Source organism: Microcaecilia unicolor, chromosome 2 (assembly GCF_901765095.1).
Source record: "Microcaecilia unicolor chromosome 2, aMicUni1.1, whole genome shotgun sequence".
Lineage (NCBI taxonomy): Eukaryota > Metazoa > Chordata > Amphibia > Gymnophiona > Siphonopidae > Microcaecilia > Microcaecilia unicolor.
The window spans coordinates 125,997,209-126,019,570 of NC_044032.1; the positions used below are offsets into that span (position 1 = coordinate 125,997,209).

Here is a 22,362-nt window from a genome sequence, read left to right on the forward strand (position 1 = left end):
CTTGGAGACAAAGAAACACAGCAGCACATCAAGCAATGTCACAACAGGAACTGCGGGCATGACCTAACTTCAGAAGTCAAATTCACATTATTGCAGTGAATTGCCATGCTAAAAACCATATACAAACACACAAAATAATTTAATTCACTTTAATCACACATTTGTACTCTGCTTAACCATCATAGCAGCTCAAGGCAGATAACAATATAGAGAAATTACATCCATTAATCATAAAAATACAGAAATAATATCCATTAATAATAAAAATACAGAAGAGTTAATAAACCAATAAAATATTTTTGAAAGACAAAAAAGTCCAAGTGTCATATAGCACCATTTGGATGAATTTCTTCTCTAAACGTCCAAATTGGTATTTTTCAAGCCTATTTTGCAGAAATTGGTCTATGCAATTTGTCTGCAGTGTGTACAAATCACAATAGGGTGTATACGGGGCTTTTTGAAGGAGGTATTAGGGCGTGCCTAACATCTGGACATTGTCTCCCAACACAGTGGTATCTAAATATCAGCAATGATCTAGGATCTCTCTTTTCTCCAGTCCATAAGACTTTTTGTTTGTACTAAAGCAGACATGATTTCTAAAATCAGAATGAGTTATGGTAAGAGACTACAGCGTTCAACCCTAATCATTATCTTTAACGAACCTGCAGGACTCTTGCTATGTGAATGTATATACTGGACAGTATTCTAATATATTGCATATCCAGCAACTGTTTAAATTTAACTATTAATAAGATAGTGGGGCCAATTGAGTAGAGGCACCTGTACAAGTGCCAAAATTTGCTTCCTATTGTGTATGCTGGATATTCAGAAATCTTGACTGATTTACAGTCTGTGGGAACCAGAAGTTCCCATTGCTTTCCTAAAAGATAAAATATATAGATTTCCAGAGGTTAGTGTTATGCTGAAAACATGTCAGCTGTGCTCATAAATCCCTGAGCATACTCTCCCCGCCACCAACCTAGCCCTAACCTTTTCATCTACGTGGTAGGAGAGGAAGGTGTATTTTTGGACAATTGTTTTTTTAAAGCAAGTAAAGCATCAGTTTAGCTGTGCAAAAAGTTTAAAATTTTTGAAAATTGTCTTCTTTATGAAAGAATAGTTGTGTCTAAAAGACCTGTGCTGCCATTTGATATGACCAGGTCTTAATTTCTGGGTGAATGCAGGGCTGGTTTTACCAGTAGGCAGATTAAGCAGTCACCTAGGGCAGCAGCTTCTGAAGGGCAGCAAAAAAATAGCTGCAGTCAAAGCAAAACAATAGACCTAGGCATCTACTCAAACCAAAGAACCATCAGCACACTGCTTTACCTGCAAGGAGAGTGGCTAATTTGCAAATAGCTAATTTATATGTGCATTTGATTTTAGAAAACTGCCCTTATGTAAAAATTAATTGTTTAATATTTAGAAATACGGTGTTCAGTTGTGCCATTTTAAGGATCATTCTTGGAGGAGCCTAGGGGCCTGAAAGGTAGATGGGTTGAAGGGACCATAAAACTTAAGGCTTGCTCAGTGTACCTAATACCCTTACCAAAACTCAATTCTGCCCCTTCTTTTCAGAGCTCAGAGGCAACATATCAAGGGTGTTCTACTCTAAGCCCTCCCCCTTCCAGACAACTTGGAAAGGATGAGAAGACTGAAGCAGAGAGAGAAAAGACAGAGCAGTGGCAAAGCCAGAAGGCAATTTTTTCGGTGGACACTAGGAGTGACAACTTTTTGAAGGAAAAAAAAACCTGCCATCTGCCCCCATCCCCAATAACTACAGTGAGGGTTAGGACCAGTATTCCACTGGGGGGCTGCTGGTAATATCTGAACTCTTTTCACTCCAGTGGCATACAGTAAATCAGTCCAGGCCAGAACTGGGGTTCTGAACCAAATGGATTTAATTAATAACAAGTATGCTGAGCAGTAGTTTAAGGACCATACACTGAGGCAGCTGACATGAAACATGGCCCATGTCAGTGCCGGGTCTTAATGAAAGCTAAGTTATTTTTATGAATCAAGTATATATCAATTAAAATTTTTTTTTGAGATTTATGATGGAAATATTGAAAACATTAAGGGCCCTGTTTACTAAGCTAAGCTAAGGGCGCACTAGTATTTTTAGCGCATGTGAAACATTAGCCCAAGCTAAATATTAGCCCACATTAAATGCTAAAACCCATATATTCCTATAGATATCTCTAGTGTTTAGCACACACTAAAAACGCTAGAATGCCTTAGTAAACAGGACCCTAAATAAAACATTAAAGGCCCTGTTTACTAAGGTGCAGGACGTCAGACTAGAACGAAGCCTTGCGCGGGATTAGGAAGAAGAGGACCTCGGCTGGCGGGGGTTGGGGTTCCCCGCCAGCAAAGGTAGGCGGCGGCAGGAAGGAGGGGGGTCATTGGGTCATCGGCAGGGGGTCGGCAATGGCGGGGGGGTCAAAGTTGGTGGGGGGGTAGCAATGGTGGCAGGGGGGTTGGCAGTGCCGGGGGGGAGCTAAAATGTGCCCCCTCACCTTGGGCTCTGGACCCCCCTCCCGCCGAAGTCTGGCTATGCCCCTGCTCTAATGTTAGCGTGTACTAATTTTTAGCATGAACTACAACCTCTAGAGTGCCTATACCACGGCTTAGTAAACAGGGCCCTAACTAAAAAGACAAATCAATTAGAGGACTGATGATGAGGAAAGTAAGTCATGAGGGAACACCCTCATGTGAAATGAGTCACCGCTGAGGTCCTATTGATTTAAGTCGTGAATAGCATTAAGATAAGAACACAACAGTAGCCATACTGGGTCAGACCAATGATCCATCTAACCCAGTATCCTGTTTCCAACAGTGGCCAAGCCAGGTCACAAGTACCTGGCAGAAACCCAAATCATGGCAACATTCCATGCTACAAATCCCAGGGCAATCAGTTACTTCCCCATGCCTTTACCAATAGCAGATTATGGACTTTTCCTCCAGGAACTTGTCCAAACTTTTTTTTAACCCAGAAACACTAACTGTTACCACATCCTCTGACAAAGCATTCCAGAGCTTAACTATTCATTGAGAGAAAAAATATTTCCATGTAACTTCCTCGAGAGCTGTGCCTGCTAGAGGCTGTTAATGCTGTGGTACAAAGTTCAAGTTTTAAAACTAGGGGGGAAAGGTTATGGCGTCTAGTTGATAAAGTTTGCTTTTTTTTTTATTCTGCCGATAAATAACATGCAATTCCTCCTTTAAACCCGATCTTTAAGTTTCCAAAGCACAGAGTAAAATAATGTTCCCTTACCAGAGAAATGTCCTTTTCTCCCAGAACTTCTCAGAATGAAAGTTAAGTAGGATCTTTCCTCTCTATATAGTTTTGAATCTAAGGGGACTGCTTCAAACAGACCTTTTCAAGCAAACTCAGTAATCAGATTGCCCTTAATAACCTTTGCAAATATTCTACTTCCTCATACCTTGATTAACACCTAACTCAGGTCAGTAGCAGTGCTACCTCTCCAACAGCCAAAGAACAGATAATAACAGCCTTTTAGAACAAAATGTGAGCCTTGCTACTATCCTTTTTAATGTTCTTTGGCTATTAAGTTTCTGCATCTAGGAAAAGTTTCAGTTTGTGCTAATTTGAATTATATTCCCCAACTTGCATAATATGAATGGACTTGCTATGAAAGTTTGAAAAGTAGTCAAACTGGGATCATCTTTGGGAAATGATCTTTGAATCCTCCCCCCCCCCCTTTTTTTTTTTTGCAAATCTTCCAACCATATTAAGTGGATTTATCAAATAAAGGAAGTCATGCAAGTGAAGGCTGGTAAGCGAACAAAAGCAAAAAGGAAGAAACAGGAAATAAGAGGAAGGAATTAAAAAGATTTTCAATGCCATGTGAACACAGGTGTGCAGTGAAGAATCTTGTGTTTCAGTTTTCATTTAGTTTTTTTGTAATTTGGTTCTTTCATCCTGTTTGTCATTCTAGTGCAAGCTAAATGATTTTCCCACATGCAAAGATGATCCTACACATAATATAACGACAAACAAAACTTTGTGGATTTTTGTGTAATTTTGGATGGGAAATGACTCAAAATGAATGTTATTTCCTCCTACTTTGGTAGCAACAGGACATGTCTAGTGTACAAATACTTGCAGTCTAACAAAATGAATAACCTAAAAGTCACCCTGGTGGAAGATGACCTTGACACACTAACACTTATGGTTCACTGATTATCCTGACAGGGGTAGGGGCATATCAGAATATATGCTTTTCAGAAAGGGCCAGTAAAAAGGGGAGAGGGTCCTATCTAATAAGCCGCACCAACATTGAGCATGGTGGTTTGCTCAATTTTTGCACAGGTTTTCCACACAAAGATTACTATCCAATTTATAAAAGGTTTCAACATAAATAAAATCTAGTACACAATTGCACTAAAGGATAGAACTGTCAGCACATATATACATATAAACAAAATGTCCAAATGCTGCCTTATGCCATTTTTCAGACATATTATCTTTCAAAAATGAGCCCCAAAGCCAACATGGATTTAGTCAAGGAAAATTTTGCCTCACCAATCTACATTTCTTTCAAGGGGTGAATAAACGTGTGGATAAACGTGAGCCAGTCAATATTATGTGTCTGAATTTTCAAAAGGCATTTCACTATGTACCTCATGAAAGACTCCTGAAGAAATTAGAAACTCATGGAATACGATGGAGGTAATGTCCTATTCTAGATTAAAAACTGATTAAAAGTTACAAAACAGAGAGTACGGTTAAATGGTCAGCATTTTTAATGGAGAAGGGTAGATAGTGGGATTCCCGAGTGGCCTGCTGCTTTTAACATAATTATAAATGATCTAGAAATATGAATAACTAATGAGGCAATTAAATTTGCTAATGACACAAATTTATTCAAAGTTGTTAAATCTCAAGAAGATTGTGAAAAGCTGCAAGAGGACCTTACGAGACTGGGAATTCAAATGGCAGATGTTTAATGTGAGCAAATGCAAAATGATGCATGTGGGAAAGAGAAACCCAAACTATAGCTACAGAATGCAAAGTTCCACAGTTGGAATCACCAACCAGGAAAAGAATGTAGGCGTCATCGTTGATATTGATAATACATTGAAACCCTCAGCTTAGTGTGTGGCAGCGGCTAAAAAAGCAAATAGAATGTTAGGTATTATTAGGAAAGGACTGGAAAACAAAAATGAGGACATTATAATGCCTTTGCATCACTCCATGGTGCGACCGCATTTCGAATTATGTATGCAACTCTGGTCACCGCATCTCAAAAAAGATATAGTGGAATTAGAAATGGTACAGAGAAGGGCGACGAAAATAATAGACGGGATGGGATGATTGCCCTTTGAGGAAAGGGTAAAGGAGTTAGGACTCTTAAACTTGAAGAAAAGATGGCTGAGGTGAGATATGATAGAGGTCTATAAAATAATGAGTGGAGTTTAACGGGTAGACGTGAATCATTTGTTTACTCGTTCTAGGGGGTACGCAATGACGCTACAAAGTAGTAAACTTAAAACGAATTGGAGAAAATATTTCTTCGAGGAACAAAACTGAACACAATATTCGAACTGCAGTCGCACCATGGTGATACAAAGGCATTATAACGTCCTCATTTTTGTTTTCCATTCCTTTCCTAATAATACCTAACATTCTATTTGCTTTTTTAGCCGCCGCCACACACTGAGCAGAGGGTTTCAATGTATCATCAACGATGACACCTAGATCCCTTTCCTGGTCAGTGACTCTTAATGTGGCCCTTTTTGTTCTACCTGTTGGTTGTACAGAGGTTATACTCCTGTTTCTTCGTAATCATCATTACTAGGGTAGAAGGCCACCATGGGAACCACTAAATTAACAAATCTTAGAGGGTGCCCATAAATATTTGGGCCCTAGGCACATGGCTAGATTGCTTATGCCTTAATCTTGCCCTGATTAGAAGTGAATGCTTGGCAAGAGCTATTTCTCAAACAACTCATTAGGGCGAGCTTCTTTGTAGTGGAGAGACCGGACCTGATATCAATTAAAGAGATAGATAAGAGAAAATGCAGTCATATTGAGGTACAATGATTATTGTATGATAGAGTTCAATGTAAATACTAGACATGAACAAAACAATATCAAAGCTTGGATCCTATCCTTCAGAAAGGCTAACCTCAGCTGTACTAAAGCAGCTTTGTTAGGACAAAGGAATTTATGGGGCACATGGGAACTACAGACATTAATGAAAAGGGACATTCAAAGGCAACAAATGTGTGCCAGGCATGGCAACAAGGGGAGCAGAATGAAGTGAGCAGGGTAGTTCATCATAGAATAATAGTAATAGAAAAGAGACAAAACAAACTAGGTCTCATAACAGGAGGTGGGGGGGGGGGGGGGGGAGGACAGATAAAATTACCAAGGGAGACAAAGAGATAGGAAGGGTGGAGAGATTTGGCAAAAAGTCAAAACAGAAGAGTACATTACCCAATTATTAAAAGAGAATAAACACCTATTTTTAGATATGTGAGCAGAAAAAGAGGAAAATTTAAAATTAAGGGGAGGGCAGTAAATCTTCATCTAAGGATCTTGAGAGGTGCTCTCAAAGGGGAGAGGCAGTAGTCTCTGAGGCACTTGGCTCTTAAACTGTAAATCAGAAATCTGAAGTGCTAGGCTCCTACATTGGCAACTATCCCATCACTTCTCCTATTCAGATTCCTGAGTCATCAATACTAGAGACAGTCCATCTAGTCAGGGGCAGCAAAACAGATCTTTGGTTGGAAGGACCACACAAACCCATCTCTAACCCTGCCCCCCCCCCCCCCCCCAAGTTCTCTGATTGATAATTCTGTGTTGGTCACAGTCTTTATGGTCCTATGGCCCCTGTGAACCACCCCATTCCACTGCCTATGCCTAGAGTTTGAAGCTCTCTCATTTCCTCTTCCTAGAAGGCTTGCTGCTCAGCAACAGCTCAGTTGGATTCACCATCACGGCTTCCAGACTTTCAGTCTTGTGCTTCTCTCTTTACTGTATTTTTCTACAGTCTTTCTGAGCCTCCTCCTATTCCTCATCTGACACACCTTAGCTTTCAACCTGGTGTGACTTTCAACCACATCTCTGCCTCTTGTTTATGCTATGGGCATTCACAGTATTGACAACAACCTATTTTTGGCTTACAACTATGGCAGAAGCACTAGGGGAAGGGGGAGCACTTGGTACAGGTACTTTGGGGCCCAAGTGGTAAAGAGGGCCTTTCCACAATTAGGAGGCACCTAGGAAGTTTCCGGACAGTATGAGAATTGCATAGGCTCAAAATAATGAGCCACACAGGAGCCCCTCAGTTACTGAAGTTGGTTGGCCCTCTCCCCTTCCCCCCAAGTTCATCAAAGGAGAACCTCCAATCCTTTGGGAAGCTGGAGAAATGTGCTAGGCTAAACCAGTGGCAGAGCTATACCCATTAGCTAGTCTCATCCTAGTCTAAACATTACAGCAATAGATTTTAAACTTAGATGGGAGGAGAAAAAACAGTAAAATAATTCAAGCATACTCGCCTCGAGACACATAAAAAGGGCAAGGAAAGGACCAGAGATCACATAGGATCTGCAACAGTCATGGACACTGGCTAGCCCAAATGCTATTTATCTTCAGATATCTTCAGTGTTTATTATCCAACTTGGTCAACTTAGAGAGATAATTGTGGATCTGAGAAGCCATACACTATTCTGGTTTTCAGGGTAACCAACCATTCACATTCAACGCAAACACATACAAATATATCTCATCTTTATGCAGCAATGTGATCCTGAAAAGCCAGGACATTAATACCAAATTTAAGGAACCTTTATACAGAACTTATGATACTGCATGGCGTCTAGAAGGCAACCAACATGTAAGGTTTTGAAAGCCTATAGGTAGGACAAAACAAAGTTGCAGAACTGACTACAATTCATCGTTCAAATTTATTTATTTTTTTGTTACATTTGTACCCCGCGCTTTCCCACTCATGGCAGGCTCAATGCGGCTTACATATTGTATACAGGTACTTATTTGTACAACATCAAATTCTCTAATAGTTATTTTTGACTAGATTTAAATGGTATTACAAAATTCCCACAGAACTGAATTGCACCCAAAAGCAGGGCTGTGGAATTGCAGTCAGAAGCAATTTTAGGTGGAGTCGGAGTCAGTAAAAATATACCGACTTTGACTGTAGCTTCAAAATAAAATCTTACATTATAACATATGGTAAATTTATCATTTTATATAGATAGGATATATTTGTCTTGGATCTATAGTACTGGTAAAATAAGTTACCAGTACATTAGATCCATTAAAAAAAAAACATTAAAGCCTAGAATTAGTAGGAGCTGGAGTTGAGCTGGAGTCAGAGTCACACATTAGGAAAATAGAGAAGTCGGAGTTGATGGTTTGGTGTACTGACTCCACAACCCTGCCCAAAAGAAAGAACACCCTAGTACTTAGGAAATGGGGCATATTTAAAAATGTCTATCTTTCTACTCAATTTTCAAAATAACCAACTTGGAACTCAACAAGCTGATTTGAATTTAACAGAATTCCTTAAATCATCATTGAAATTAGTTACCGGGAGGCCTACTTTGGTGGTCACCTTTGTGTTGGAGCCTGACCGCAATTTGGTTCTAAAACAATACTTCAGACATATGAATGAGCTGTTTTTAAGCTCTCTCATTCATCTATTTCCTGACTTGTCTCGTATGACCCAAGCAAGAAAGAGCTTTCTGGCTTTGAAGCCGAGGGTTCTGGCTTTTGCCAGGGACATTTATTTTAAAATTTCCTTGCCATTCTTTTGTTTCTTTTGGAGCTAATATTTTTTTGTTCTTGGAGCCAAAGCAGATCATTGAGTTTTTAGATTCAAGGAAAAAATTAGTGCTTCCTGAATAATTGATCTTATTGATTATCCTTAACCTGCTGCTCTGTGTTCGCTGTGTAACTTCTATCTTGGATAATATGGGATTTATCGCCTTTTCTTATTTCCTTGACTCCCAATATTGTGGGTTAAAATGATATTAGATTTGTATTTCTTGTAATATTATTATGTTCCTTTTTACTTTTGCTTTTCTTTTATATCATTCATGGTATTGGTGGATGCAATATTTTAGAGTATTAAATGATAATAATAATAAATTCCCATTACTTAGTCCTACTTTTACTCTGACTCTAACTAGGCACATCTGAGGTCAATTTACCTGCCAAGGTGGCATTAAGGAGTTCCTACCTGTACAAGCATGGCTAATTATGGTCATGGTAAAAGCTGGGATGTCTCAAACAGCTACATAATGAGAGTAATGAAAATATTCCCTGTGTATAAGAGAAAGTTTATTATAAGAGTTCTTACAAATAAAAACCTATTACTTCAACATTCTCTGTTCCTGATGCACAGGTATGCACTGTGTGCAAATAGCATGCACTCTTTAAAGAGAATGTGCACTATCCCCCGGATTCTATATAGCATGACTTAAGTTGTATGCACAAATGTGACATATTCTGGATTTGCACGTGCAACTTAATTAACAAGCCAATCAGTGCTGATAATTGCCAATTACCAAGCAATTGACATTAGAATTTACATGCACAACTAAGTGTATTCTTTAACGTGATGTGCGTAAATTCTAATGTGCATAACAGAAAAGAGGGTGTGGCCAAGGGCATGGAATGGGCGGGTCAAGGGTGTTACTAAAATATGTGCGAGGTGTTATAGAATACACCCAGTCCACGCCTAATTTAGGCGTCGGCATTTACACCATTCACAGGCGCTCGGTGCATTCTATAAACCATGTGGAAATTTAGGTGCTTTCTATAAAGTATGACTAAATTTAAACATATTTTTTGGCGATAATTTTTTAGGCATCATATATAGAATCTAGCCCTATATGCACATAGTGCGCACTCTTCATGGTGAATGACATTCACTTCAAATGAATGCCCATCCCTATTTTGTATGACTGTAAAATATTGTATACGCCTGGTAGTGCTATATAACATATACTGCAAGATGTCAGCCAATTTGAGTTCATGGATACTACACAATTACTCACAAACCCAGGGCTGGCGTAACCATTACACAAGACTAGGTAATCACCTAGGGCAGCAGCTTCGGAAGGGCAGCAAAGAGTAGACGCAGTCAAAGCAAAACAGTAAGTCCTGACAGCCACATAAAGTCAATGAAACAGGAGTTTTTGCCAGTAGGAAGGTTAGGCAATTTTCAAATAATCCATTTACCCAAAATTATTATTGAAGGGGGGGGGGGGCAAAGATGCCTAAACAACTGTGGGGGAGGAAGTTGCAAGACTGAAGGTTTGCCTAAGGTTCTTAATATATTTGCATCAGCCCTGCACAAATCCTTGTTTTGACAGATATATACATCTGACATTCCTGTACTCTGGGTTCCTGATTGGCAAAACTGTATACGTTCTAGAACTATCATCCAGCTCACCAAGTACAGATTCTCCAGTAGGGATCTGGAAAAAAAACCCTAGGGTAAGAATATGACACACTTATCACACACTGCCATGAACTTTAAGTAAGTTATGACCACTCTGTGCAGCTGCATGGATGCAATACTTTAATCAGCCCAAATGACTGAGAGAAAGGGTAAAGAGTCATGGTTTTGATATACCGCCTTTCTGTAGTACAACCAAAAGGGGTTTGCATTTATTATTAGCAGGTATATAACATGTAAACCAATTTGGTTGTACCACAGAAAGGCGGTATATCAATGACAACCTTAACTTATCTTACTTTCTTTGTTCCTAGTGAGCTCACAATATAAGTTTTTGCACCTAGGACAATGGAGGGTTAAGTGACTTCCCCGGAACACAAGGGGCAACAGTGAGAATTGAGCCTAGTTCCCCAGGTTCTAAGCCCAGTGCACTGTAACCATTAGAAAAGAGGCATCCTAAGGCAGCACCACTGCTTTCCTCCTCTCCTGCCATCCAATACTTCTACTTCCCTGAGCCCAAGCCCTCCCATTTCAAAGTCACACCATGCAGCAATGCAGGGGTCTCATGCAGCAGTTCCCAAAGAGCCTGATTTTGCTGCTATTCCCACAGCTGCAGCAGACTAGGAGATACCTGTGACCAAGCAGTTCACACACAAACTCCGCTCGACTGAACCAACCCAGGGGCGTAGGCAGACCTGCTATTTTGGGTGGGCCCAGAGTTAACCTGGGTGGGTCCTTCTCACCCCCACCCCTGTACATACATACAATATAGTGTTTTTTTTTAAATGACCCATCTGCCCATTTCTCTCTGAACCCCATCCTCCTGTCCTACCTCAGAGCCACTGCCTGTCACAATTCCTATAGACAACCTGCACCGGCCCTGAAGGCTTCTCTCTACCACATTCCCACAAAAAAAAAAAAAACAAGAAGTGACATGATTGAGGGCAGGACATGATAGAGAGAAGCCTGCAGGGCCAGCACAGGATACCGGTGGCAGTAGCTCTGAGGTAGACTGGGAGGGGGGGGATTGTAGAGAGAGATGGGCAGATACCAGGCCACGAGTGGAGAGGAAAAGAGTAGTGAGGCGCTGCCATTAAGAGTTTTGAGAGCCTCATGGGCTGCTGACTGGGTGGGCCTGAGGCAAGAATGGGTGGGCCTGTGCCCACCCAGGCCCACCCTTAGCTACACCACTGCTTGAGAAGGAAGGCACAGAAACATCAAACGCCAGAATACAACACTACCCTTATGTTAACAGGAAAGTGACAAAGGAACAGATTGCTAAATAATAGGGAAAGAGTGCAAACATTATGCTGGCTACAGGCATAACATTATCACTGTCCTCTAAACTTTAACTGTATCGTTCACAAGTTTAGAATGAATATGATCATTGTTATACAGGAGTTGTCATTAATCATATCAACATGTTAAGTACATTTAATGAGCACTCAAAGTTCATTAGCTGGTAAGTGCTTACACACAGTATCTAAGTTCGTGTGTTTATTCTGTTGTTGATACTATACACAGTTAGATTATAACAGCAGGCTAATACACATTAAGAAATAGCTACTAGTGCTTACGCAGTATCTGAATTTTTACTTTAATTCTAGGCTCCACATGGCACTATTTTAGCTCTTTCTGTACGCATTTGCCACCAGATTCTATACATGACGACTAAAGTTGTGCATGTAAATCTGTACACATCGCTAATTTGCGTGTGCAACTTAATTGTATAACAAGCTAATCTGTGCCAATAATTAGCCGTTATCAAGCAATTATCAGCACTAATCAGGATTTACACACGCAACTTTCTAAAAGCGTATTCTGTAAAGTGGTGCGCATAACTTTTAATGCGTGGATCACAAAAATGGGCATGGCCATGGAAGGGGCATGGGTGCGTCGTGAGCACTCCTGAAAATTACAAGCACTGTTACAGAATATACCCAATCCACACCTAAATAAGACATGGATATTTACACCAGGTTGTTGCTATGTGTATTCTAAAAACCACACCTAACTTTAGGCGTGGTTTATAGAATAGCGCCACGCACTGTTTTTTTTCTGCGCTGATTTTTTTTTGGCACCATATATAGAATCTGGCCCTTGATGTATAAAGGACATTTTTTTTTCCATACAGGTGTTTACTGCTGTTCAGAAACAATGTTGACTTCTCAGCTGCAGTCTTTGAAAGAAAACGCACAATCAGTGTAAAATGCACTCATGGAGAGAAAAGCATCTGGCTTTTATTTCTGTTACAGGATGATCTGGCCCTTTCAGTTACCAAGGAAGACGTGTATCCAATAAGCGTCTTTATTAAAGAACATCAAATGACTCGACACAGCAACTGTGTTTCAGTGCCTATGCACCTGCTTCAGGAGTCTTTGTGATTTTCCAACGATATACAAAGACAGGGAAAACGAGTTTTCTTATGTGGTTAATTTGTTGGATGTCACAGTCCAAATTACGCAAGAGTGATACTTTCAAAGCCTGTGCTGTTTGTCAAATTTTTGGTGACCCCCCCCCCCCCCCCTCGATGTTGGTGACACATCAGTATATCCTGACACACTGGTTAAGAGAGTCACTGACCTAGAGGAAAGGAGGGATAGAGGGATAGGATATGATACCGATGTTTAAATACTTAAAAAGGTATTAATATATAATCATTTCAGAGATGGGGAGGCGGTAGAACTAGAGGTCATTAGTTGAAGCTGCAAGATGGGAGACTTAGGAGCAATGTCAAGAAATACTTTTTCACAGAAAGGGTGGTGGATGCCTAAAATGTCCTCCCGCAGGAAGTTGTGAAGACAAAAACAGTGACAGAATGCAGGATTGCATGGGATAAACACAGGGAAACACTAGATTAAAAAAAAGGATGGAATCTAATTAAAGCAAAATTTAAATTATCTCATAACTCGAATGAGACTTGACGGAAGCTTCAGAGGTTAAGAAATAAGACCAAAGCCAGGCAGATTCCTATGGACTGTGCCCCAAAATTGGCAGGGAGAGACAAATATACCAGTATATAATCATGAACAAGTGGAACCTGTACAGTGAACCAGATTCAACTCTGACCACCTTGTTGGGCAGACTGGATGAATTGTGCAGGTCTTTATCTGCCGACCTTTGCTATGTTACTAAGTTCAAAGGTGTGCCTGATTGGACTAGGGGTTCTAGATATGTAAAGCCCTGGCATCGTCAAAATTTTGCTACCCTTCCTCTCTCCTCATGAAGCCTTTATTCTCTTATCTTGCATCTTCACATACTCAAGGTTGGCTGGCTGGCTAGCTTCCATCCCCTATGAAATAGGAAGTTTGGAGGGGGCAGGACCTGGCAGGCCTTGAGCCTCTGAAGGCCCTACATCGGACCGGCCACGCGATGTCTCCAACATAGCTTACAGAGTTGCCACCCCAGGGGAGTGTAGTAAGATAATAAATACATCGACATAGCAGGGAAGAAGATAAATTCTGAAGATTCAGGGGAGTGAATGGTGGGCACCATAGGCAGAGAGGGGAGAAGAGAAGGAGAGAAATGCTGAAGAGGAAGGGAAGGAGAGAGGAGGGTGAAGGGAGTGAAGGGGAAGGGAGACATGCTAAAGACCATGGGGGGGGGGGGGTTGAGAGGGATGAAAGGAGAGAGAAGTGATAAATAGTAGTAGTAGTAGTAGATACTGGAGACCGTGGGGGGGGGGGGGGTGGAATGTTGAACACCACAGGCAGAGGGAGGAGGGAAGGAAACAGATGCTGAAGAGAGGAGGGGGAGGGGAGAGATGCTGGAGACCACAGGAGGGGGGTTGAGAGGGATGGAAGGAGAGAGATGCTAGATATCACAGGCTAAGGGATGGAGAAGGGAAAGAGAGAGATGCTGGAGACTATGGCGTGTTGAGGGGGAGGGAAGAAGAGAGGTGCTGCAGACCATGAAGTGGATGGGATGCTGGACACTATAGCCAAGGAGAGTAGAAGGGAAAGAGAGAGATACTGAAGAGAGGAGGGGGAGGGAAGGAGAGAGAGATGCTAGAGATCATGGAGGAAGGTAGATATGCTGTAGAACATGGGGAGGGGGGTTGAGAGGGAGGGAAGGAGAGGGATGCTGAAGACCCTGGGGGTGGAATGCTGGACACCACAGGTAGCAGGCAGGAGAAGGGAAGGAGATGTGCTGAAGGGAAAGGGAAAGAGAGAGGAGCTGAATGCCATGGGGAGGGAGAGAGATGCTGTAGACGATGAGGAGAGGAAAGGAGAGAGATGCTGGATAAGATGGGGGGGGGGGGAAGAGAATAGGAAAAAGGAGAAAAATGCTTGAAAGCATGGGGGGAGCAGTTGGTGGTGCTCAAGCTCTACCCCAACCCTTCCATACCACCTTAGTCCCCTCCTATGGCATCCAATATACCGCTCCTTCACTCTGAGATATATTGGATGCCATAGGAGGGGACTAGGGTGGTACTGAAGGATTGGGCAGAGCTTGTACATATATATATCCTATATAATAATTTGCACCTCCAACATTCTACGTCTAGATGCCTGGATTCGTAACATCCATTCCCACTCATTGCCCCACCCTCACGTCAAAACGTAATGATGTCAGAGGGCAGAACAATGAGGGGGAAGGGAACGCTGGAGGCGACATGATGTCAGGAGGAGAGAATCGCAGGACATCGAGGGGAGGGAGGAAGGGAAGGGGAGGGCAGGACAGAGGAGAATTGATGGACATGGATGGGATGGGAGGACAGTCATAGGCGCCCCGTATAAGAGGCTTGGGGAGGCTTAGCCCAACCGTGACCTTCCCCTGGCTGCTGCCCCCCCCCCCAAATGCAGGGCTGCCTGGCGCAGCAGTGCTGCAGCCAGGCAGCTCTCGGATGGTCCCTTCACTCCTTCCCGCCCTCAGCTCCCTGATAGTCAGCCCTCCTCTCCATCCCCCCCCCTTGCACAGGTTTAACCCTTTTACTTTCAGGCGCAGCGACTGCAGTGAAGAGGGCAACACAGCGGGCTCGCCTCCAGCTTCTCCCTTCCCTCACACAGTGTCCCGCCTTCTGTGGTGATGCATTTCCTGTTTCTGCGAGGGCGGGACACTGTGAGGGAAGGGAGAAGCTGTGTTGTCCTCTTCACTGCCGTCACTGCGCCTGAAAGTAAAAGGGTTAAACGCACGGGGGGGGGGGGGGAAGGAACGGAGAGGAGGGCTGTCAGGGAGCCCTTCCCCTACCTTCTGCCACTCCCTTATTCCTGTTGGATTGGTGCTTAGTGATTGAGATGTGTATTTCATTTTCTTTGTTGGCTACTACTACTACTACTACTATTTAACATTTCTAAAGTGCTACCAGGGTTACGCAGCGCTGTACAATTCAAACATAGAAGGACAGTCCCTGCTCAAGGAGCTTACAATCTAAAAGATAGGTGTACAATCTAGAGACAAGTGTCCAGTCAAAGACAAGTGTAGAGTCCAACTAATAGGGCATACTATATTTCACGGAAGGTTAGGTGCCAAAAGCAGCATTGAAGAGGTGAGCTTTAAGCAGAGATTTGAAGATGGGTAGGGAGGGGGCTTGGCGTAGGGGTTGAGGAAGATTGTTCCAGGCATAGGGTGAGGCAAGGCAGAATGAGCGGAGCCTGGAGTTAGCAGTGGTGGAGAAGGGAACTGAAAGGAGGGATTTGTCCTGGGAGCGGAGGTTACGGGCGGGAACATAGGGGGAGATGAGGGTAGAGAGGTAGTGAGGAGCAGTAGACCGGGTGCATTTGTAGGTAAGGAGGAGAATCTTGAATTGAATGCGGAATCTGATCGCTATCTACACTATAGAGCTTTCTTAAGGGTTGCTATGAACAGTGATACCATGTGTTGCTACTGGTTGTTATGTATACTACCACCTAGTGGTGGAGATGCACATCAATAGCTTTTGCTTTGTGACAATGGCACTCTGTAAAATCCATCCTTTGAAATCTGTTGACAGTGTCATATTATGGCTAGATATATTATCACAATTACTTAGAATGTTTCCAAAAAGACTAACCACAACCTATTCTGTCTGCACACAAACCAGTATCCTTCACATTTAACAAAAAGTGGAGAAAAAAAGACCTCAGTAGTCAAAACGTATGCTCTTTACAAACACATAGAGCTAGCGAATATAACCATCACAGGTTTAAAAAAAAAAAACACCACAAAAATGCAAAAACAGGCAGAGTGAAATGCTATAGTCATTTGAGCAGGGAAAAAAACCTAACAGGAGTGCAGGCAAAAATACTTCATTCCAATAGTTAATATATCAATCTTTTCTTATCTCATATCGCCAAAACTCTAATAATTGTTTCACTATAGTCCATCAATCTGTACCCAACAGGGATTCCCTGTTTTGCATGGCTGCATCAGGGGAAATACTCCTGTTCCATGGCCTTTACTTGCTTCCAATTGGTGAACTTGCAGCTATGTGAAACAGGGAATCCCTGTTGGGTTCAGACTGATAGGCTACACTGAAACAATTATTGGAGTTTTGGTGATTGGAAGTTTTGATAAATTAACTGTTGGAATGAAGTATTTTTGCCTGCAGTTTTTTTCCCGTTTAAATTACTACAACACACACTTCACTCTGCCTGTTTTTGCATTTTTGTGGAGTTTTTTTTTTTTTTTTTTACCTGTGATGGTTGTATTCCCTAGCTCTATGCTTTTGTAAGGAGTGTAGGTTTGACTACTGAGGCCTTTTTTCTCCATTTTTTGTTAAACTTGACAGACACAGATTTGAGTGCAGACAGAGTGGGTTGTGGTTAGCCTTTTTGGAAACATACCAAGTAATTGTGATTTTCTGTATTTGTGTTTCCAGCTCATGTGATTGTTTGTCTAGATATATTATCACACATATTCCATTAGTTTAGAAAGAATGAGATGAACATTTGTGTACTGCTCCATCCAGACCACTTCTCCCTTCTCACCTCCAGGTCAGAGAGATACACAAAGACAACACAGATACAAACACACATGCATCTACACAGACGCACACACACACACATACACAGAGGCAGGGTGGTTGGAAAGAATTCCATGAGCCATGCTGTGCATGCTTTCTCCAATCGTTAACTGGTGTTGCTCTGACCATTCTCCAGTTGACAGGTACAATAGCTACAGAGGCGTAGCTAGGTGGGACACCGGGGGAGCAACTGCTCCCCCAAATGGACTTCGGGTTGCGCCGACACCTATTTTTCAGGTGATCAGGAATATTATGGACATCTACACAGCACGTGCTAAAAACACTAACGTGCCTCTAGCGTGGCTTAGTAAACAGGACCCTAAAATTGTTTGCTAGTATTTTTTTTGTCATGCTTTAATTTAACTGAATCATTCCAGAATATATAAAATTCAGTGTCTTTAAACACTTTTTTGTTTTATCTGTAGTAGGAAAAGCTGTTTGTTTTTCTGATAATGGACTGTTTCACCCTGGTTTTCTTTCCTGATTTTGATCACCTGACTGATGCCAGTAGTTCTTTTGGTGGAAAATAACCTTACAATCACCTCCCTAGTCAAGGTCAGCTGTTCAGTTCTGCCAGATTCAGAGCTTTAATCAACTTTTTGAACAGTCCAGGGCCGGTTAGGAGTGGAGAAACAGGGCAATTGCTCTGGGCCCCCATGTCACTGGGGCCCCCAAACCTGCCTAAAGTTGAAAGAGGGACAATCTGCAAGCAAGCTTTGGGGCCCCCTCCCTAGCATCTGCCCTGGGCCCCATCTTGTCTAGCACCAGCCCTGGAGAAGTACATTCATGGGTCAATAAAAACAGAGAACTGAACTTTTGAAAGGATAGTAAAGAGTGCAGTAGCAGTTGAGAAAATCTGACCTTCAAACCATAATAATATTCTTCACTTACCCTACCTGTCTGTCACATTTCAAAATAAATTCCCATTATAACCCTCTAATACATGTCTGATGTTGGTGAAGTGAGGAGGGCATGTCACAAACCAGGAGCCAGAATATTCAGTTTTCCACAAATATCACCTGAATGCTCTTCTTTACGGTAGGATCTGTCCTTATTAAATGGCCCTTTATGTTTCTCTCTCTATCACGTGCAATAGCAGGTTGACTACTTGTCTTTAGGGCACAGAAGAATGAATGATATGAAGCAATATTAATTCTTCCACTATGCAATCAGTCCTTACTATGGATTCCAGTTTTCACAGGCATTAGAGATTAAGTTTATAAAAGAGCTCTCATACAACCGTGAAGTTGACTTCAGGCTATTTAACCCGTGATAGGGGGAAAAATCATATTTTAAACAGAATAAAGGCGCAGAAGTGTACACAGGTCCCACATAAACTTGCTACACATTTGATGACTTCATTTTGTAATAATAACAATAACAACAACAACAACATCAACAACAAAAAGGAGAGAAGGCAACCCGGAGCAAATTTCTTCTCAACATATACTACTACTTATTTCTAAAGCGCTACTAGACTTACGCAGCGCTGTACACTTGAACATGAAGAGAGAGTCCTTGCTCGACAGAGCTCCAACTTTTCGAAAGGACTTGGGGCTACTAAATTGAACACAAATTGCGCCTCGCTAGACGCTGGAAAGAGCTTGCTCGGTCCTGGGGATGTTCGAGCTTCTCAGCAACAACCTCAATTTACAAGAACGTTCAGACTGGCACAGAGTAAATAAATCCATCTTTCTCAAATAAATTATAACGCTACAGATTTCATGGCTGAGCGCCATCCTGCCCTCTAAGAACCTGTCACGACAGAGCAACCTAGGTCCTCCACCCCCCAATACTGCCTACTGCTCTGGGGCGCCCCCCTACGGGCAGGCCGGGAACACTCCGCTCAAAGGGAAGCAAAAATAGAGGGATCCCTACTTTAGCTCGGCACTCCTGGACCGAGAGAACCAGCGGGAGAAAGGAGATTCGCCCTTACCTGCAGGGTGTGAGGAGAGCTGGACTCCACAATCGCTCCACTGCTGCGCCTCCCTGACGGGCGGCGGCGATCTGGCCCCGCCCCACTCCCCGAGGACTCCGCCCCCCTCCACCTCTTTGACTCTCCGAGCTCGCTTGAGCCGGTCTCTGGAAAAATTCAGCTGGAGTGAGTTTGCCAGCTTGCGGTAGCCCTGTCCTGGCTTTGCTGCTTTCCTGTCCGACAGGGTGGTTTTCAGGGTTTACCCCACCCCTAGCGCCTCAAGACCCAGGAGCCGCAGTAGACAGGGCTGGAAGTTACACTGAGATCCCGTCCTGCCAGCAACATGAAAACTGTGCATCAACCTTACAGATCTCTCCACTAAACTTACAGGAAACATTTGAAGTTTGCTTTTTGTACTAATATTTTTATTGCAAAAAGAGGAAAGCGAAAGTATAGCCATACTCAACAATAGAAACAACCGGTTACCGTACAGTTCTTACTAAACTGTGCCCGTGTTAAACACAGACGTGGAGTTAAGGTCAGTCAGAGTATAAATCACCTGACAGAACTACTTACTTGCTATGTGTTGCTGTGTCTTGAATCTGAGCCTAGCACATTGCTCTGTGACTGCCATTTCACAGCTGTAGATTAAACACCTATTCCATCATATTTCCCGTTGCTAATTATTAGCTAAATACCCAGTAACCTATCCAGCAGTTTTTGCACTTGACTCAAAGCCCAGGACTAAATTTTATTCTTTGAAACTTAGCTCACTGCTAAATTAAAAGATATACAAATTGTCCATCTTTAGGTTAGAATTATCAAGTGGCACCTCCAGATAAAAATATTTGATGTGGCAGTTGGGAATGGATGGGTAGTGGTAAGCCAAAGTGACATTTTTGCACATCACACCACTTTATAGGCTCCTCCCTTTGAATTAGCTGTAAAAGACACAACAAGAAAAAAATCCCATGGACCTTCTATGCACAATCTCACTCTCAAAATAAACCTCGCACTTCCAGTTCTGTAACACAAATAGGACTACATTCTATCAATGGCACTGAAAAAATCAGCAGGGAAACAAAACACACTTAGCGCTACTCTATAAACTATTCCTAATGTTAGGCATGGTTTATAGAATACGTGTAGCACCCAGACCCGTGACTAAAATTTAGGTGCAACCATTTACACCAACTAATACCTGGTGTGAATGCCCGTGTCTAATTTAGGCACAGATGGGGTGTATTCTGTAACAGTGCACCTCATTTCCAGAAATGCCCATGACTTGCCCATGCCCCTCCCATGTCCATGCCCCCATTTGAAATCCGCACATTAAGAATTTATGCGCACTTTACAGAATATGCTTAGCAAGTTGCATGCCTAAATTCTAATTAGTGCTGATAATTGTAATTGGCCGATTATCGGCACTGATTGCCTTGCAAAACAGTTAGGTTCGAAGGGAGGAGTGGCCTAGTGGTTAGAGCACCGGTCTTGCAAGGTGGCTGGCTCAAATCCCACTGCTGCTCCTTCTGATCTTGGGCAAGTCACTTAATCCTCCTTGCCTCAGGTACAAACTTAGATTGTAAGCCCTCTTGGGACAAAGAAATATCCAGAGTACCTGAATGTAACTCACCCTGAGCTACTACTGAAAAAGGTGTGAGCAAAATCTACATAAATAAATAAAAGTTGTACTTGCAATTTGGCCACACTGCCAAATTTGCTTGTGTAACTTTACTTGCCATAGATAGAATCTGGGGGATGTTCTCCAACAATGGAGCTCAGACTTTTCCATTTATAGGTTCAGATAACTTTATTGGCATGATGGTTTTACATGTGTTGCCAAAGTAATACATGTATTAGTTATGTAAAAAAAAAATGGGAGAAGACATATTTTATTGTTGTTTCTGTTACTTTGTAAACTAAATTAATACAACTCATTGTAAGGAGAGAGAAAGAAATTTGCAGAGAGGATCAGGTAATGATCACTGGGCTACCTTTAGTTAAGACCTTTCAGAGTGGTATGTAACTTCACTTGAACTAATCAGACAGAGACACAAACTCCAGTGTACCTGAATGTAACACACCTTGAGCTACTACTGAAAAAGGTGTGAGCACAATCCAAATAAATAAATAAATAAATACATAGTGCAAAGCTAATCTATAAATCAGAGCCCCACACCCAGAAGTGAGATCTTCACCAGGACTCATCAAGGAGTGACAGAACCAATGTAATCATTTATTTATTTATTGCATTTGTATCCCACATTTCCCCACCTCTTTGCGGGCTCAGTGTGGCTTACAATACATTATGAGTCATGAAATACAATTTGTTACAACTTGGTTATGGATTACATTGTGATGAGTTTTTTGAGTCAAAGTTAAAGTATCGATAAGGAGTATAGTCATGGAAAAAGCACTGGAACATTGGAAGGAAACAAGGGAGACAAAAAGGGGCAATATATCATCACTTTGAAGACCAGGGAACAGTCCTGATTTTCTGTGTGTGTAAGATATGATGTCTGCATTTGTGCTGCTAAAGAAAGTGAAGTATATCTTTTCACTATCCCATTAATTTATTGTACATGTATGAGTTTTATTTTCTCTTTCTCTCTGGATGGCTAACTGGTGGGCTGATGATCAAAAACCCGCACTGTTCTAAATAGTGCTGTAAAATTAGTGCCAGAGCAGCGTAGGGCAATAGCGCCCCTAGAATCAAAGCTAATAGCATGCAAATTTATACAAGCTATTAGCTTTGATCATCTGCGGGAGGATTTTGCCTGGGTATGCACCCAAAGCAGTCTTCCCGCAGAAGTTGTTTAACAGGTCTGGGCTGTCAACAAAAAAGCTCAGACCTGTCAAGAAGAGCTGGAAGCCTCTCCTCCCATCCCACCCTGGACATGAGGGTCTGGAAGTGTGGTGGACCTCTAACCCCAAACCCCAAATCTCTGACCCCCCCCCCCAATAGAGGTAAACCTGACCCTCCATAAGCAAACCTGACCCCCTCCCAGACCAAGAGGGCTTGAAAACTGGTCTAGTGTCCCCCCCCCCCC

General features: G+C 42.2%; 1 protein-coding gene across 1 annotated transcript in view; it reads right to left on the reverse strand.

Moving 5' to 3' along the window:
• Window positions 1–19,394, reverse strand: part of ARHGEF28 (Rho guanine nucleotide exchange factor 28) — a 562,380-nt gene extending 542,986 nt beyond the window's left edge. The window contains 1 exon segment of the mRNA XM_030193284.1: window positions 19,334–19,394. The gene's annotated coding sequence lies outside the window, so the exon portion shown is untranslated.
• Between the last annotated feature and the right edge of the window lie 2,968 nt (window positions 19,395–22,362).